This window comes from Camelus dromedarius, chromosome 3, assembly GCF_036321535.1.
Source record: "Camelus dromedarius isolate mCamDro1 chromosome 3, mCamDro1.pat, whole genome shotgun sequence".
Taxonomy (NCBI): domain Eukaryota; kingdom Metazoa; phylum Chordata; class Mammalia; order Artiodactyla; family Camelidae; genus Camelus; species Camelus dromedarius.
Window position 1 is genome coordinate 96324086 of NC_087438.1, and position 19913 is coordinate 96343998.

At 38.3% G+C, this 19913-nt stretch overlaps 1 protein-coding gene and 1 long non-coding RNA gene across 17 annotated transcripts in view; one reads left to right on the forward strand and one right to left on the reverse strand.

Moving 5' to 3' along the window:
• The window catches only part of FAM13B (family with sequence similarity 13 member B), a 100864-nt gene extending 91297 nt beyond the window's left edge, over window positions 1–9567 (reverse strand). For 14 of the 15 annotated variants that reach the window (XR_010380369.1, XR_010380370.1, XM_064484309.1 and 11 more), the window contains exon 1: window positions 3919–4058. The gene's annotated coding sequence lies outside the window, so the exon portion shown is untranslated. Of the gene's footprint in view, window positions 1–3918; window positions 4059–9517 lie in introns of those variants that run through there. The other variant, XM_010981891.3, reaches the window with a different exon arrangement.
• On the forward strand, window positions 3957–17698 carry LOC116152282 (uncharacterized). Of its 2 annotated transcripts, none has more exons than XR_010380372.1 (3): window positions 3957–4089; window positions 7389–7520; window positions 17317–17698. It is a non-coding gene; the product is annotated as an uncharacterized LOC116152282 (long non-coding RNA). The 2 variants fall into 2 exon arrangements; XR_010380371.1 differs by lacking the exon at window positions 17317–17698 and adding an exon at window positions 9587–10861.
• The last annotated feature ends 2215 nt before the right edge of the window (window positions 17699–19913 follow it).

Below are 19913 nucleotides of genomic sequence, written 5' to 3' on the forward strand. Positions count from 1 at the left end.
TACTACATCAATCACCTAGGGTTTTCTGGTTTTATTTTTACTTTTCCTTTTCAATTATATGGAAATTGATTGATTGACAAAAGCAAAAATACACACTTTAAGTAAATAAGTTTTTCTATTCCAGAAAAGGGCAATAATAGAAACCAGACACACATCTCTCTGAAAACTGTTTAAAAACAAAGAGGTAAGAACTGCTATATGTCATATACAAAAGGAAAAGAAAACATACACTAGAGCTAGGCAAAAACCTGACCAAAAAGATTTGGGGTATTTCCTTCTCTAGTAGAAATCCAACAAATTTCATTAAATTATCTTGTCAACCCACTGCAACTTCTTCAACCTAAGACTTTTATACGTACTGGTTCATTTATTTCAAACACTCTTCCTCACTTCCTCCTACTCATCTTCTGCTCTTACTCAAGGTCCCATTCTTGGGCGGACCTTCTCCAACCCATCCAATCTAATGATGTCCCCTGTTAATTTTCCTTAGGGCATATTATTCCCTGGCTCTAAAATATTCATGGTAAATTTTATTATGTACTGCTTTCTATGTTTGTTTAAACTCTCTCCCATGAGAGTATAAGTTCCTTAAGAGTTCACTGACGAGTTGTTTTTAATTAAAAAAAGAAAACAGCTTTATTAAGGTATAATTTATGTATAATAAAATTCACTCTTCTCAAGTGTATAATTCAGTGATGTCTATTAAATTTACAGAGTTTTGTAACATCATCAAGTGACTGCTTGGGTTTTGCTCCTTCATATATCTCCGGCATTTAGAAAGAGAAAGATAATTATCTGGTGAATGAATAAATCAATCTGATAATAAGTTACTCTTAATACCATTACTATTAATATCTATTTAGTGTACCATGTGATTATGAGCTGGTGCATTAAACCTGCCTTTATTACATTCCATTTCAAAAAGCCTTCATTATTTCCATTTCCAGTCAAAGCTGGCTCCATTATAGGGCCCCAAAGTGAGTCTACTCACATCTCCCTCACTTAGAGAACACCGACTCAGGTCAAGTTCATGCATACATACTACACTTCCTTTTTCTCCATCCAGTAACCCCCTCCCGTTTGCTCCTAGCCATGTTAACAGAACACTTTATAAACAAAGGAAAGATAAGAGCATTAATCTTACTCATCAGTGAAGATAGGACCTTCATTTAATGCACGCACCTTTGTAATGCTGAGGTGAGGAAAATAAGTTCTTGGTACTAATATGTGCCTAGTAGAAAGCTAAATAGTGTGATTTACTAAATAATGGGAAAACTTTTTCAGATATAAAATCAGTCTCTTTGCTGTTTATCCATCTGTAAAACAGAAATTTTCTATTTTTTAAATTTCAGTATTTTATTCATCTTAAGATCTATTAAGGTTTTCATATAAAAGATTTAACTCATATACAAAATAATCTTTTAAAGTAACTTTTTGAAAAAAGTTAACTCAACAACGAAACAAAAAATAATTCAAAAAATGAGCAAAGGGCTTAAACAGACATTTTTCCAAAGAAGATACACAAAATGAAAAGATGTTCAACATCACTCTTAGGGACATGCAAATCAAAACCATAGATAAGATACCTAGATACCTGTTCTAGATACTCCCACTAGAATGGTTATTATCAAACAAACAAAGGCAAGTAACAACTGCTGGAAGTAGAGAACTGGAACGCTTGCACACTGCTAATGGGAACGTAAAATGGTGCAGTAGTCCCAGATAACAGTTTGGACTTTCCTCAAAAACTTAAACATAGAATTACCGTATGATTCAGCAATTCTATTCCTAGGTATATACCCAAAAGAACAGAAAGCGGGGACTCAATCAGATACTTACCTGTACACCAATATTCACAGCAGCATTATTCATAAAAGATAAAAGTTGGAAACAATCCAAATGTCCATTAACAGATGAAAGGGTAAACAAAATGTTGTATATACACATAATGGAGTATATTATACAACCTTAAAAAGGAAAGAAATTCTGGTACATACTATAATATGCATGAACCTTGAAATGATGCTAAACGAAAATATAAGAAACACAAAAGGACAAATGCTATATGATTTCACCTATATGAGGTAACTAGAATAGGCAAATTAGAGAGACAGAAAGTAGAATACAGGTTACCAGGCTCTAGGAGGAAGAGGGAATGGGAAATCATTGTCTACAGAGTTTCTGTTTGGAATGATGAAAAAGTTCTGGAAACAGATAGTGATAATGGTTGCACAACACTGTGAATGTACTTAATACCACTGAACTGTACATTTAAAAATGGTTAAAGTGGTAAATTTTGTATTATGTATTTTTACCACAATTGTTTTCAAAGTATAGCTACAGCAATTTATTCCATTATATTTCCAAATATTAAAGTCAGTGTACAAAGGGGAACCATTTTATTGGTGAGGAAAAACCGACAAGGCATAATATACTCATTTCAGTCATTTTCTCTGTCCTAAACGATGGCATTCTTAAAAAAACACTGTTCACAGTAATACAAGATACAAGTAATAGGGAAAACTGTGGGGGGGTGCAGAGATATGGAAAAACTCTACACTTTCTGGTCAATTTTTTGTGAACTTAAAACTTCTCTAAAACTAGCCTATTAATTTTTAAAATAAATAAAAATTGTAAAGGTATAGAAAACAGAATTCTATACACTCATATTAATAAATGAAACATTATACATGCAGTTTAAAACACACACACACGACACTGATTAGCCTTTTTACATCTATCCAAGGATTTAAACTGTGTCCCAGATCCCTAACTGGTGACACAATTAAATCGGAGAAAATACTGCCCCAATTTTAAAAGCAGCAGAGATTAAGAAAAATAAGAAGGGGTTCCCCATGGATATACAATAACCAATTCATTCAATTTCATTCAACAAAAAGGTACTTACTAAATGTGCAGTAACTGAAAGACACCCAGTCCAACAAGTATTGCATGCAAGGTCACAAAAAGGAAAGTTGAAGACACAGTCTCACATTAGCCCAGAAAGCCAATAATTCAAAACTATCATTTAACGTCCGACTTTAAAAGTAAGTGCAGCTCAGTTACTCAATGTTCAAAGTCTGCGGTTCTGGTTGCCATTTTTAGATTATCAACTTGAAAATAAGGTAAGTGCCCAAACTTATGTACTTTTTTCATTGATGAGACTGCATAATGGGGAGCCAAACGAAATGCCTTTCTAAAACTGATTTTTAACTGATTTTTAATTGAAGTTTACCAACTTCCCACCGGGCAAATGTGCCAACTGATTCAATTTCCTATTACCTTGTCTCGGAAACCAGGTGCCCCAGCTGAAACTTAGCGCTGTACTCTCTATAGCCTGCCCTATGCAGAGTGCATTCTCGACAGGTCCCCAGTGCACCCAGCCCAATTTTGGCTATATTCTCCGAGTGATTTAAGGAAGTCAGCAACCACTCATCTCACGTGATCTTAAAAAGAGGCGCGGTTGAGCCCGGATTAAACCACACTCTTTTTTTTTCCCCTGCATCAACTTCACTGCCCAGCGTGAAGGAAATGGGCAAGGAGGTGGCGCAGCTCGGGTATGCAGGGGAAGCTAGCAAACAAGCGTGGGTTACTGTGCCTTCTACTTTGGGGAAGCAAGGATGAGAAGGCACACCCGCTCACGCGCACTGCAGCGGCTGAAAAATCGAAGACTGCCACACCCCCTGACAGCCAGGCGCACGGCTTCACTTATGCTAAAGCAAAAAGGGGACCCCCTCTACGAACGCGGCAACTGCACGGCACTGCACCGCACTGCCTGGGATCCCCGGCACCCAGACGCGCAACGCCCTCGAGTCCGGCGTGGGTGGGACACTGCGCTGGGGGGCGGCGGAGGGGGGAGGGCCGCGGCGACCAGGGACCCGCGCATGCGCAGAAACGGGTACCCGCCCGTTCACCTACCGTTGGAACCGCGATGCCCAGTTCCCTGGCCGCGGCCGCTTCTCCAGGACCCTCGGCGACGGGAAGAGAGCTAGAACTGAGGCCCCAGGTGGCTCCGCGGCAGGCGAGCCTCTTCCTGTGGCGGCCGCTGGAGGGAGGCTGAAGCGACCGCTGTGGCGTGAGGCCAGCCCGGTAAGCGACCCCCGGACGTCCCCGGCGGTGGCGACGGCGGAGACGCAGAAGAGGGGGCGGGAGCGGCGACGGAGGCAGCGGCTGAGGCGCAGAACCTCCCTAACAGCGAGCGGGAGGAAAGCGGAGGGCGGAGGGCGGGCGAAGGGCGGGCGAGGGCCGGGCCGGACGTGACGTGCGTGGGAGGGGGCGGGGCGGGCCCGCGGGCGGGGGCGGGGCAAGCGCGACGCGAGGGCGGGGTCCTCAACAGCCCCTGGCTGCAGTCCTGAAGTCTGTGGGCGTTAGGGCCGCAGTGCTTCTCCCGCCGCAAATTTGGGCCCCTGAGTTAGGGTGTGAGAAGCCAGGCGCGAGCCCGAGTGAGGTGTCTGGGGGTCCTCAGTTCGGGGAGGTTGGAATGAAGACAGAGGAAAGTGGGGAGGGGATGTAGGAGTCATTAAGGGCAAATCCGGAAGCCCGAGGTCACTCCTGGTCTGTGCGGAGGGAGTGTGCGCCCCTGCAGAAGACCAGAAAAACCCGGGTGACCTTATCTAGGTGAGGATCGCGGAAACCTTAACGGAAAACCTGCAGGCCGACTGAAGCGGTAACTCACGTTCCCATTCTCATCGATGGGAGTTAGATCGGGGACCTGCCCGCCCCCACCCCTCCTCTTCACCTAAGGACACGATCTAGACTCCAGAGAGAACATAGCTACTTAAGGTGCCGAAAGCATCTGGGAATATGAAAGTCAATAGGCTAAATGCTCACAGGGAGCTTCCTAAACTAGACCAGAGCTTGAGAGGTAGAGCTGAAAGACAGAAAAAATGAAGAGCTCTCTGAGCCTGGGGAGTCTGTACTTGCTTACACAGCCACCCAGACCGACTGTGCTGCTCCCATGCGTTCACAAAGGTATGAATATACAGCCAATCTCTTTTTTGCTTTAGTCTGTTAATGGCTTTGAGATCTTCCATTGAGAAGTGGAACGCAGTATTTTGCCTTTAGACTCCTTGATGGCGGGTAGGTAGATCCACATCTGCACAAAGAACCCTGGCTGTCTGTAAAAATATAAACTACCAGAGTTCGGTTGTCCCCTACTCGCCTGAGCTGGAAGTCAGAAATCCGGAAAATGTAAAACAAGAACCTGCCTAGAATTTGGGACAAGCTTTACAAAAAAAAGTCACCCTATGAGATGATCTGTAAATGTGTTACAGAGGCCAGGGTCGCTCCCAAATTTCATTAGAGAGAGTAAAATAAATCATCTGTAACCTAAGTGTCACATGCCCAATTGATGCTGTCATAAGAGAGGGGTGGGGTCCATAAAGAGTCTAGAACCAGCACCATCTGAATAAGAATGTATTGTAGGCACCCACTCTGTCTAGAATAGAAGCTATTGATTTTAATGACCAGGACCAATATCCACACAGTATCCAAGAAACTTAACTCAGATTCAGTTTCTCACTCAACAAATACTTATTAAATGCTTACTGTGTTCTAGTCTTTTGGGATACTTCAACAAATAAGATCCTTGCCATTACTGAGTTTATACCCTAGTAAACTTAAATTCTAAATACCCTTTAGGAGCATACAAAGACCCACACTCTGATTCCACAATCATCAGGTAGTCTTCCCATAACTCAGGCGGTCTCATACCCAGTAAGAAGCAAATGTTCAAGGCACATGACTGGTACTAGTTATACTAGCAATATAGCCCTCAATAAATTCACATCATGATTTATATATCAGCTTCTGTTCACTGGATTGAATTATAAAGTTGTTTTATCCAAATTAATTTCTCAGAGCCTGATTAAGCCTAAGTAAAGTGAAATACGTCTAAGTCTGCCAAGCTGAAGACCAGACGGACTCTAGTTTCATAGCAGCTAAGTCAAGATGCAACCCATGCATTCAGCCTTGCATCTCTTTAAGCATCTTAAATGGAAGCTTTACCTGTGATCCCCCGCTTGAAGAACAGGGGCAACGTGATTGCTTCTAAAGCTTAATCACGAGTGAGTAAAAATCATGAGAGGAAATTGTTAGAGGAAAAATCCTGAACCTGCCCCACCTATGCAACACAGGCTCTTGTTGACATAACTGACTGTAATAGTTGCATTACTCTGAATATGAAACCCAACACTGTAAGCTCCCAGAGGACAGAGACTCTTATGCATTTATGTGCCCTACTCTCAAAGTATGGGCTTTCAACAAATGAGCTGATTTGAAGACCATTTTTCCCCTGTAAAACTCAAGAACATGTCCTGGGAAGATATCTTTTCCATATCCTACTTTATAATAATTAACCAGTATGTTCAAAATATAGGAATCAGGGGTGTAATTTTAAGAAGCAAACCAAAACAAAAAACCTTTATTTCTTACTCTCGCTATCCCTTTAAACCTGTGCAGTGGAAGGAGGTCTGTTTTATACCTAACTAGGCAGATTCCAAGAGGTTATGTGGTCCTTCTTACGAACAGAAAGTCTTATAGTCATTGAGTCACAAAGACTGAAACTTCTCCCTCTTCACCAATTTAGGACACCTGGCTCACTGCTTGCCCTGAAGAGGCATCATGCCTGGTCTTTCTTGTTCTCTCCCAGCTCTCCAACCAGAGCCAAAAGGAGGGAAAGATAGGAAAAGAAAGGGGAGCAGGAAAGTTTGTAAATTTTACTTCCATGTGATGCTTTCACACTGTGGGCCTGCTAGATGTTTAAAGCTGCCTTTTTTTCTGATGGATGCTTTTATGGTTACTTCAGAAACCACCACTATCCCCATTCTTTGGTGGCTTCTCACACGTGGAACTCTTGATCTGAGGAAAAGCATTCTACTCTCATAGTTCTTAACTCTTTTTCAGTCCCTAGGAATCTATCTAGTGGCCCACCTCCAACTTCTTATCTCTTGAAACCTGTTTTTCTCAGTAAGGACCCTGTCAGATAGGATCTAAGGTAGCTCTCACACTGGCCCACTTGTAAGTGGTCCTGGGACCACCCCATATACTGTTGCGCAAGGTTGTGTGCTCCATACCCTAGGAAGTGCCATTCACATCATCCTCGTGGATTTGTATATTTACTTTAACAGTTTTCCAGCAGGTGGCAGTAAAGTGTTTATAACGTATGTGTGACTATTTTCCGAAAGATGGAAGTAAAATGCCTGGATGAGGGAGATCTTTTTTTCTAATGGTGCTGTTTAGGCTAGTGGCAGCTCTGTACAGTCCACATTAAGCGCTCATGCACTTCTTGGCCAAACAAACTTGGGAATACAGGCCAATTCCAGTGCAACTGCAGCATTCCTCTGCTCTGCTGCCAAAACACCTGCCAGCCTATCTCTTGTCCTTTTTAGTTTTCAGGCAGGAGACAGACACAAGTCCACTGTGGCCCACTAACTGCAAGAGACACATCTCAAGTACTCTGAGTAGTTCCATTGGAGGTCCGTCTCACTCACGTTGAGATAAGAGGCAAGCAAGCTTATGTGGTAAGAATCACAGCATACCAACAACAGTCTCCAAAGAAATACCTCACTAATTCTCACTTGACCTTTTATAACTTGTTGTGAGTATATAGAGTTATCTACCTGATTTTGGCTAAACCCTCTCATTTCTAGGGAAAGTCCATTTCAGAACTCACTATGGTCAGTTTTTGTGGAAGGGGTGGAGGGAGTTGGGTTTTTTCTATAATACCTTGGTGCTTTGATTAAAACAGTAGTTCTCAGCTGGGGATAATTTTTATGGCCATGGCTGAAAACATTTTTGGTTGTCAAAACTGGGGAGGTACTACTGGCATCCAGTGAGCAGAGGTCAAGGATGCTGCTAAACATCCTGCAGTGCACAGGACAGCCCTCCCCAGAACAAAGAATTATCTGGCTGATAATGTAACTTTTGATTTAACATCTTGTAACAAACAGAATTTTCTACATTTGGCAGTCACTAAGAGAATACCTTACAATTACATCACTTTTTCTTCATTCTTTCTACAAATGCTTTACCTGTAGATGTAGATGTCACAATTTAATTGGTATATAACTAATGTCCTAAATAGCATTTCCCTTCTTCTGGAGGTGGCCTACCAGGAAAATTATTACTTGAGGTGATATTTTTTAGTTATTCCTTTGCAAGAAGACTTTCATAGCCCAGGAAAACAAACATTTTACCCACCTCATCTGAGCAGAGACTTTATGCCTCTCAGAACTAAAATCATAGGTCAAATCACTATAAAAGGAACATATATTTGCTACAACCCCAGACCACATCCTAGATGCTAGGGAAGGCTTCAGCATGTGGGCTTCCCCGGAGTCACCAGTGTCCTTGGGATTAAACTTGACGTCAAGGAATAGCTCTCTGTCTCTGTAGTCACTTTACAACTGATCTTTCTTATTCAAAGAGAATGCGAGTAGACTTCTTTCCTGCTCCCCCTGCAATCCCTACCGTAGATTAGTGTGATTGAATTCAGCTCTTTCAGATGTAGCAGGATGTTGAGCCATCAGTCTTCTGCCATCAGTAAGGAAATGTTCATTATTCAGGTGTTTTCCTCACCCTTACTCATCTCATCTCTGACCAAGGCTGAGTACCAGCATATAGATTAACTTTTGTTCAGTCAAGTCTACTATAATCTTTTTAAATACAATGTTCATAAGAAACGGGAGCCACAATAGCCAATGAGAGCCAAAAAGTCCTATCTGATCAATCCTCAACCAACTATTTCTTAAAAAGTAAAACAGACCCAACATTCAATACTTAGGAATGTTGGACTTGGAATAAGAATATTGTACTTGTAATAAGAAAACCTGCGTTTGAGTTCCAGCCCTTTCACTTACTAGCCATGTGACTCTGGTCAAGGTTCTTAACCTAAATGTACCTTAGACTCCCCAGTGGTAAAATAGGAAAAATAATACTGAAATGAATTGGTATGCATGAGAGTGTTTTATAAGCTGTATACCACAATTTTTTTACTCCTCTCTCCTATACTGCTTTCAGAGACCTAAAGAAGTGTCTGGAAATGTTTTGCTGCCATATGTGGGCTTTTACTGATAGGGATGAGGCCCCCGTGGAAATTTTTCTTGACAGAAGTTGCCAAATACTTGTCTATTTTCAAGTGAAAACCAAGAACCACCAAGAACCCCCAAACTCTTCATACTGTTTTTTTAACATCTTCTGTACCTTGTGAATTACAATAAATACAAGCACACCTCTTCCCTAATTAGAAGCATACTTACACTGTCCACTTACAGAAAGAGACATACATGTAGATAAGAATCAGAAAATATATGCAGTTTTGTGTAGGGGGAAAACTACTGCACAGGGAAATGACGTTGTATCTATCCTGACTCCTACAGAACAGTAAAATGTATCAAATTCTATCAAACTTGGCTGATTTTTTCTTCCTTGAAGTACTCATCTCTACTGGGAAAAAAGAAAGGACTAAGACACCCTCCACCACCTGCAAATTTAAATCCTCTGATAAAGAAGCACTCACCATTAGAGAGTGGTATTGCTGGGTCTTCTGAGGAATGCAATGGAAATCTGTTTGTGCCTCTGTCCCTAGGACCACTGTGCCAGTGTGAAGAATGCTTGTTCTTCATAAACAACGACAAAAAAAAGTATTACTAGCTGCAAAGAGAAGAAACTGTTCCAGGGTGTACGAATCCCACGCCAACATCCAAAATAATGGCAAATACTGTTCTGATCTTAGCAACCCAAAGTAACCTTTGTGCATTTTTTTATTCAGCACATATTTCTTGAGCAACTATTATGGGCCAGGCAGTGTATTGAGGGATATAATCATGATCTCTGCCCTGAAAAATCTTCATCTTCTATATCTCTGGAATAAAATGTTTTCAGAATAGAACCAAAGTTAACATGATGTTGATTTCAGCTTCTACATTCACTCACACAGCCACTGGTGCCATCCAGTTTGGGGAGCTAGAACAATTGACAGTAACCCTCATCTTTGCCAAGTCCACATTTTTGGCCTGATAACTCAAAATTCAGTGTATGGCAATAATATAAGCCAGCGAGATCATCAGCTATAAGACTAAGTTGTTTTGGTTTCTTGATTAAATTCCTATAGTCAACAAGATATTTTTTCCACAGTCAGAACTTTTATGGTTTAAAAAAAAGAATTAATATCCCTTCTCCTCTTCCCTCTCCCTATATCCATGTAAGAGAAAGAAAAAATTAGAGATTCTGTGAGATTATGGCCTTCATAAAACCATGGGCTTTCTGCTGCCCCTTAAGCCAGAAATCCAGGGAAGAAAGTCTTTACCATTTGGCATGCACTACCTCTTCTTAGAGACCTTATGCTCTGGGACCTTCCTACCATTTGACCAGGCAGGCTCCTTCTCAGACTCCTTTCATTAGGACCACACCTTCAGTGGCAAACTGACAGCCCAGATATTTGCAGATTGCAGATTGTAGTCAAACTACAACTATATTTTTGCCGAACGTTTACACTTGACTGCTCTTCTCTGCTTAAGACAAGGGTATAATGATTTGCAGAAGCATTTACTGTTTTCCCAATCACCGAGCTCATCAGCAGAGGCGCTCTGAAGCCTGAAGCCTCATACCCTTACTTTAGGACTGTAGAGTGAGAGAGAAACTAAACTGTGTACACAGGGGAGATGTGTTATAGTTACTATTCATGTGTCTCATCATCCCTGTTAGAGTACACTGTATCCCAAATAAGTATCCTGCCAAAAATATTGTAAAAACACTAGTTGAAGAAGAAATGGCCCTTAGTAAAGCCAAATTTGTTATTTTTAATAAAGTTTTGTTATTTGTTTCTTATTTGCTTTATATGTAGTGTTTTCCTCCACTTGAATACTTTGATGCTGCTTACTCATTATATACTTAAAAATATTAATTGAGCACCTAGCATGTGCCAGGTACTATGCTAAGTGTTGTGGACACACTGGACATAATTCTTGCCTTGTGGTGAACACAGTGTAGTTATGCCCTTCGCATGGCAGGCTCCCATTCATTGTTCAAGAAGACTTTGTTCAGTTTAAGTGTCCTAAATTTAAGTGTCATTGACATTTCATTTCAAAAGTTATGTAATTAATTACTTCTTAGGCAAAATTATTTTTAATGGAAATAAAATAGAGTCTCTTAGTCTTATGTTTTAAGATTAATTATGCATATTTCTTTATAAATCCAGACTTAATAGGTAACAGATGTATCTGTTTAAGTGTCACTTTACCTAGGCAACTTCTGTGACCTCACTGAGGTTGAATAAGGTCCTTCTTTTCTGAGCCCCTGTCATCTTACCCAAATATCATATTGGCAACCTCCCCAAAACTGAAGGGCTACATCCTTAATAAGAGATTAAGAAAAAAAAACCTGGCTTATGGAAGGAAAGGGTAAGGATACCTGACTCTCTCCACCTTAACTGTGGATGGAGTAGTGAAAAGAAAAAAAGAAAACTCCCTTCTGAGAATTCCTAAACAAGTTTGTAGGCATATTGTAGGGGGCCACAATTTCACACTACCTGTGTGACCCAGAAAATCTTGAGCTGAAAACTATAAAGATGATCACTTTCATGCCCCAGGCACCTTGTATAAGCATAAATGAATCCTCTTTTAAAATCCTACAGGTAAGATTCCAAGAAATATGACCTTATAATAAAATATTACTAAAAATACAAGGAAATAATGAACTTCAAAATAATACCTGCAATGACTGCAAGTATACTAGTTATCAGATACCATATGCAAAGAAAATATATGTGTTATATTGTGATATAATAAGAAATATGTATTTGGTCTTTGTCCACAATTCCTGGCACAGAGCTCCCAAAACCCTTGTAATCTCCTGAGTGATAAGGATAAGAGAAGTATATTTTCTTATTCATAACGCATCCTTTTCCATCACCCGTGAGTTTATGCTAATGATGTGATATAGGGCGGGGTCCTTATAGCCTCAGGATGGGGCTGATGCCAGAAAGACTAAATGTTTAAAAGGTTGCAAATTTCAGCCCCACACCTGACTTCCTGTGAAGGGAGGGGAGCTAGAAGTTACACTCTGTAAAAACTCTTGAACATCAAGTTTTGATGAACTTCTGGGTTGGTGAATGCGTCAATGAGCTGGAACAGTGGTACACCCCAAACTCCTAAGGAACAAAAGCTCTTAAGTTCAGGACCCTTCTGAACCTCACCCTGTGTACCTCATCTGGCTGTTCATTTGCATCCTTTATAATATCCTTTATAATAAAGAAATAGAAAGTAAAGTGTTTCCCTCGGTTCTGTGAGCCATTATTAGAAAATTACAGAACCTGAGAAGAGGGTCATGGGAACCCCTGATCTGTACCCAATTCAGACAAAAGTATGGGTAACTCAGGGACCTATTACTTGTTATTGGTACCTGAAGAGGCTGGGGCAGTCCTATTGGACTCAGCCTTTAGCCTGTAGGGTCTGTACTATCTCCTGGTTGTTAGTATCAGAATCAACTAAAATTGTAGGACACTCAATTGGTGTTCATACAGGAGTAGAGAATTGTTTGGTGTGGAAAACCCACGTATTTGGTGTCAGAAGTGTTATGAGTAGAGAAACAGTTTTCTCCTTTGGCATGTTTAGTATTTTTAAAGGAATTAAAGGAAATAAAGATAATAAAGGTATAAGAAACTATCAAAATTGATGAAGCAGATTTGAAAAAGAACTTACAGAAATAAAGAATACAATAATTGAGAGCAGAAACTCAAAGGACCGATTAACCATCAATTTGAAATCTAGAGGGAGAATTGGTTAACTGAAAGATCACCTGAAGAGTTTTCAAGACGTAACACAGAGAGACAAAGAAATAAAATATACGAGAGGTCGAGATACATGGAGGATAGGGTAAGAAGAGTCAACAAATGTCTAATTAAAATTATAGAAGGAGATAGTAATATGAAGGAAGGCAGTATTCAAAGAAATAATAGCTGCACATTTTTCAGAATAGATGGTAAATATCCTAAATTCGGGAAGACCAAAAATTGCCACACTGAAAAACTACAATGAAATTCATACTTGGTCAGCTCACAGTGAAAGTTCATGACATCAGAGTAAAAGGTGATCTTAAAATTAGGCAGCAAGAAAAGATAGATTAATCTTCAAAGAAATGACAAATTGGCTGGCAGCTGACTTTTCAACAGCAACAAGAGAAGTCAGAAGACATTGTAATGTATCTTCAAAATGTTAAGAGAAAATTGCCGTCAACTCCAAATCCAGTGAAATGACATTTTAAGGAAGACAGCAAAATGAAAATATTTTCAGATAAACAATATAAGAACTGAAAAATTATATACAATTCACATTTTAAAAAAGAATTTACTTGGTGCAGCCACTAAAGAGGACAGTATGGAGGCTCCTTAAAAAACTAAAAGAAGACTTACCATATGATCCAGCAATCCCACTCCTGGACATACATCTGGAGAAAACTGTAATTCAAAAAGATATGCACACCCCAATGTCCATAGCAGCACTATTGACTATAGGCAAGACATGAAAACAACCTAAATGTCCATGACAAATGAATGGATAAAGAAGATGTGGGGTGTATGTATATATACACACAGACACACAGACACACAAACACACACACACACACACACACACACACACACGAATATTACTCAGCCATAAAAAAGAATGAAATAATGCCATTTGCAGCAACATGGATGGACCTATAGATTATCATATTAAGTGAAATAAGACAGAGAAAGACAAATACCATATGATATCATTTATATGTGGAATCTAAAAAGATGATACAAATAAACTTATTTATAAAACAGAAATAGACTCACAGACATAGAAAACAAACTGCGGTTACCAAAGGGGAGGGGAGAGGAGGAATAAATTGGGAGTTTGGGATTAACATACACACATTATTATATATAAAATAGATTAAAAAAACACAAGGGCATACTACTGTATAGCACAGGAAGCTATATTCAATTTCTCGTATAAGCTATAATGGAAAAGAATATGAAAAAATATGTATGTATATATATGTATAACTGAATCACTTTGCTGTACACCTGAAACTAACATTGTAAATCAACTACACATCAATAAAAAATAAAATTAAAAACAAATAAAAAAAGAACTTACTATCAATAGATGTTCATAAAAGGACATGCCAAAGGATATACATAGGAAAAAAAGAAAGTAATCCTAGAAGGAAGCTCCAAAATGCAAGAAGTATAGATGACCAAAGAAAACTGTAAACATTCTATAAATCTAAATAAACATTGGCTGTCCAAAATAATAGCAATATTGTCTAAATTCAAATATTACTGGATGATTTTACATATGTTGGGAGACTGTGAATGGAGTTAAAATATTATAAGGCTTTGTGTTGTTTAGAGGAGGCTAAATATGTTGTTGAATTAAATATGCATGTCAAAATTTCTATATAATATCTAAAGTAAGTACACAGTAACAGTGTGTATAACTTCTATTGTATTAGAGGGGATAAAATTAAATAGGGGAAACTTAATCCCAAAAAATGGATAAGAAATTTTAAAAGCAGGATGAATAGTTTAAAAAATTGGCAGAAAATATTTGAATAACAATCAGTGTAAATATATTAACTACTCAATTAAAAGGCAGAAAATGTCTAACTAAATTTTTTAAATGCAGCAAAATTCTGTTTACTGCAAACATACTTAAAACATAAGAACACAGAAAGGTTAAACTTTTCAAAAAAGATTTAAAATATATGTATATAATATATATACCTACACACATATATATACACAACACACACAGATATATATAAAGAGAGAGAGACTACTTTAATATAAACATACTTTAAACTTCATCAGTGTCACTCATATCCAATGAAATGTGTGCACATAGGCATTGAAAGACATGTACAAAAAAATGTGCATATCTGCATTTTTCATAATGGCAAAAAATGGAAACTCAGGTAGCTATCAATGATAGACTAATGAATGATAAGTGAATTTTGGTATATTTATACTATATACTATACTACAATGAAAATGAACAAACCACAGCTACAAGCAACAACATGATGAATGCCACAAAAATAATTTAAATGAAAGAAGCTAGACACAAACACATACTGTAGGATTCCATATTTCAAAAGCAGGGAAAACTAAACTACAATTTTAGAATTCAGGATTGTAGTTAAGGAGGGAAGACTTTGGGAGAAAGGAAAGAGTCACTGATTGAGAGAGGAGTCATAAGGAAACATTCTCCATCTTAGCCTAGGACGTGATTGCATGCGTATAGTCACTTAGAAACTATTCATCTAGCTGTCTTCTTATGATTTTCATGCTTCTCCTTGAATATTTTGTATTTCAAAAAATTTTAAATAAAAATTAGCTCCCTGTTTTTTTAGATTAAATCTAAATGTAAGTGTTTTTCAAAAAAAAAAAGCAAAACTAAACCATCGTGTTTAAGCATACATGTTGAGGTAGAAAAACTATTTTTTTAAAAAAGGCACAAAAGTGATTAACATAGAAGTCATGGTAGTTGTTCCTTTGGGGAGGAGGAGCAAGGTGTCTGGGTACTAAACAAAGTTCTATTTTTTTGACATGAGTAGTAGTTGCACGGATGTTTGTAATAAATTGTTATTGAGCTGTGTATATTCTTTGTTTTGTGCATTCCTCTATATGAATATTTCACAATAAAATACTTTGAAGCAAGTTTCAAAAAAGATAATGTAGTAGAATGTCTTCATGACTCTTAAAACACAAACTCTCTCACCATAAGGAATTGATCAATTCATCTGCATCATATTTGACACCATAAAAAGAGTAAAAACTCAAGCCAAAGAGGTGGCAAAGTTTGTTAGAAAGCATTCAACCCAAAAAGGACTATTATCCACATTATATAAATAACTCCCAGAAATTAAATAAACAATTTTCAAAACATAATCCAGTATAAAGTTGCACCAAAAGAAACCTTTTTTATAGGTTCTGCACATATGAGGAAATCCAAATGGCCAATAAATGTACAAATAATATACAACCATATTAATAACTGGGGAAAGCAAACTAAAATGAAATACGACTATACATCCACCACAATACACCCGTAAGAATGGCTGAAATTAATAAGTCTGGAAATACTAAGTGTTAGCAAGGATGTGGAGCAATACAATCTCTCATTCATGATAGTAGGAAAATAATTTGGTATTATGCACTAAAGTTGAAGACCAAAAAACTCTGCCCAAGCAGTTTGACTTCTGAGTATATGCCCTCAATAACTATGTGCACAAAGGTATCAGAATACATGTGCAAAAATGTTAACAGTGCATTGATTGTAATAGCCAACACAAAATTCCAGCTACAGAATAATGGACCATACAATGAAATATATACAGCAGTGAAAAATGAGTGAACTACAGATAAAAAGCCTGTAAGTGGCCTCTTTGGGAATGAGAAAAAGGATAATTCCCTAGGCAGATGAATTAGAAAATGACAGCCCAGTGAGCCCACAGCCTAGCAGCAGACACAGCTTTTGTACCCAAGGAAAAGGTCCCACCCTCCAGGAGGAAATCTCCCTCTGCTAGGCAAGGACCTTTGTGCAGTGCTCAGTTTGCAACAGTGCTGGGAGCCCTACCAAGGACCTTCCAAAGCTTTGTAATACTCTACTTCTCACACTGGGTGGAGTGTACATGGGGTTTGTTTTTCATAATCATTCTTCAAATTGTTTCTGTATTTATATATTATGTATTTTTATATTATATACTATATTTTACATAGATGTTGTGCACAATTTTTTAAATGTTAAAATATTTAGCCATGTGATGAAATGCAGTACCACTGTACCCAACACAGACCTTTGCCAGCACTTCAGTGCCATTCCTCCTCTGTGTTCAATCTAAAATCAAAGAGTTCTGAAGGATATTAGAATGATGCTTTTCTTAACCTCTTGTAGCTCTTTTCAGAGTTAGGGCAAGTTACTCATGTGCAGGAAAACAGGATTCCTCATCTTTCAGCCCCTATCCCTATCTTAAATAAGAGGTTTTGTCTGTTTTCTCATCCAGGATTTATACATAGTGGTAAGAACTAAATGTGCAAACCACTAGAAGTTGGTGGGCACCTGTAGTCCAAGAAATTTCCCTAAAACCTGAAGAGTAATTTCATTATAAGGGATCTGGCATGTCCGATTTCATCGGACCTGACCTGAGAGGAAGCAGAGAGACAGATGAACTCGGAAAGTTCTTTGCCAGCCCAGGAGTCTTGGATTCTGAGATGCTGCAGCTCTGAGATCTTGACTCTTCCAAAGAAGCTCAAGACCTTTTTTTTTTTCTTTTCGGTAGGACAGAAGACTGAAACATCTCTCCTAGCTTCCAAGCAGTCCTGCCATCTTCAGAAGGGGTCATTGGGGTCCACCAATCCAAGCCCCAAATCATAAAGAGAAAGTTTTGCTTATTAAATGGAAGCTCTTCCCACACTTCCAGACCCAAGAAATGCTTGGCCTCAGCCAACTATAAAGTTGGATCAAACCAAGTCCTCACAAAGGGACTGAAGGATGATCTAATTCACAGCACAACCCTTTTTTTAAACTGTTTTTTTCAAATACAAAAATAATATATAATCATTGGGAAAATTTAAAAAATTTAGAAGAATAAAGAATAAAGAGCAAAATTTTCTCTGTATGCCCTAATCTTATTCCACTCTCTAAAAGTAAACTTTGTGAAGTATACCCTCCCACAACTCTTTTTATACATTTATTAAATGCACACACTCACACAATTACTTTTCTTAACATAAATGGGATCATACTACAATGTTCTATATTTTTACATATAGTATTTACACATAATATTCCATATTAATCTTTTCATATTAGTAAATTTAAGCTATTTCCAGTTTTCTTTATTAATAACAGTACAATAAGTGTATACTCATGTGTATATTTGTGTACAGAAGATTCCTAGAAACAAAATTGCCAAGTTACAGAATAACGCATTTAATAGAAAAACAAGGTCCTACTGTATAGCACAGGGAACTATATTCAGTAGCCTATAATGAAAAAGAATATGAAAAGGAATATATGCGTGTGTGTGTGTGTATGTATAACTGAATGTATGCTGTACACCAGAAATTAACACTACATTGTAAACTGACTATACTTCAATTAAAAAAAGAGTAATGTATTTCAAATTTGATAGACACTACCAAAACTACCTGTGAAGAGGCTTTGTAAACAGTATAGAAAAATGCCTATTTGCTTCAACTTTCACCAGTAGATATTATGTGTATATATATTTTTTGCCAGTTTGATGAGCAAAAACAGTGGCACAACTGAGGTTGAGTATATGCTTCCTGGCCAGTGGTTTTTTTTTTTTTTTTTCAGTGAATTAGTTATCCATATCCATTGCCTATTTTTCTGCTTGCAACTTCCTCATTTTGATCATAATAGTAGCTCCTATATATTGAGCACTTGGCTGTGTGCCAGTCACTGCACTAGGTGGTTTAAAATGATTTTTTTCTTGAAACAACCATTTTACAGATGAGAAATATGAAAAACATGGAGATGAAATTCAAACCCTTTTTTACTGGCCTCTTTTACTCTAAAGGCTCCACTTTCTCCACCATACCACTATACCAAAAAGCCTTATTTTACTAAAATATGTAAACCCCAAAGGGAAGCAACTCACCCAGACACTCACAGTCTCACAGCTAGGACACTCATCTCAATCCGGACCACTGGTGGGCTTTTTCCTGGTCTTCCCAGAAAACAAACATGAAAACTGCCAAAAGGCTTGTTCGGGCAAATGTATCGGACTCAGCTGCCTGCTATCTGTGTCCTTAAAGATAAAGAGCCAGCAGGACAAGGGTCGAAGATAAATAAAATAGAAACACCAAGAAACATGGAGACCTTGGCCCCATTCCATCCATATCACAGTCAAGGCAGAGGGCTGATGGCCCTGCAGGTCAGCCCTAGGGACTGGTATGGTTTTCAGCCAACTCCCAGCACCTACTTGCCGTGCTGAAGTGTTTTTTAAAACTCTGAGGCTGAATGAACTATTAATCACAAGCAGGAGTAGAAAATAGTTTGAGGTTCTGCTCTTTATAAAATCAAAATGTTTATTTTATAATCCTTTTATTAATGAATGAAAAGTGTCCCTAAGACTTCTACCTCTATTTTTCTCAGATATGATTAACCTAATGAGAAATACTATAGGAAATATGATTTTCTGATTTTATTGTTCATATTGACAATAATCCTCTAAAGAAAAGGAGGATGGGGTAAATTAAGTTCAAGAAATTTCCAAAATCCCTTCTTTCACAAAACATTAATTAAATGTCATTGTAATGAGTTGGTAAAAGCTTGATACTGGGCACATGAATATGCATTAAACTATTCTTTATACTTTTGTATAATGAAACTTTTCCAATAATAAAAAGTTTATGAAAAAAAAAAAGGCCTATGTGCCAGATACTGGGCTGGGCCCTGGAGGTCAGCAATGACTAGAACATAGTTCCTGTTCTTTTGAGGAGCAATAATCTCTTCCATTATCCTGTTAACATGTTACATGTTACAAAGTACTTTCATATGTATCATCTGATTCATCCTGTAAACATAATTGCATATTCAACCTGGAAGCCTCCTACATTTTATACTTCCTTTTCTTTCTGATCTTTCTTTGTTTTCCATGATAAATCTAATCTAGTGAGGGCCAGGTCTCCAACAGTTTGGACCGTGGGTGAAAGAGGGAGGGGTGAAAGAAATAGGGAAAAGACCTTTATCCTATGGGTAAGGAGCTGGGTGGAGTTAGTTTCAGGATGCTTCAGATAATATTATCGGAATCTTGTATCACCCTTTTAAACACTTTGGGTGAGCCTTGCACTCACAAAAATCATCCCTTGAGTTTAGGCTGATACTCCTATTTTAAGACTGTTAAACTGG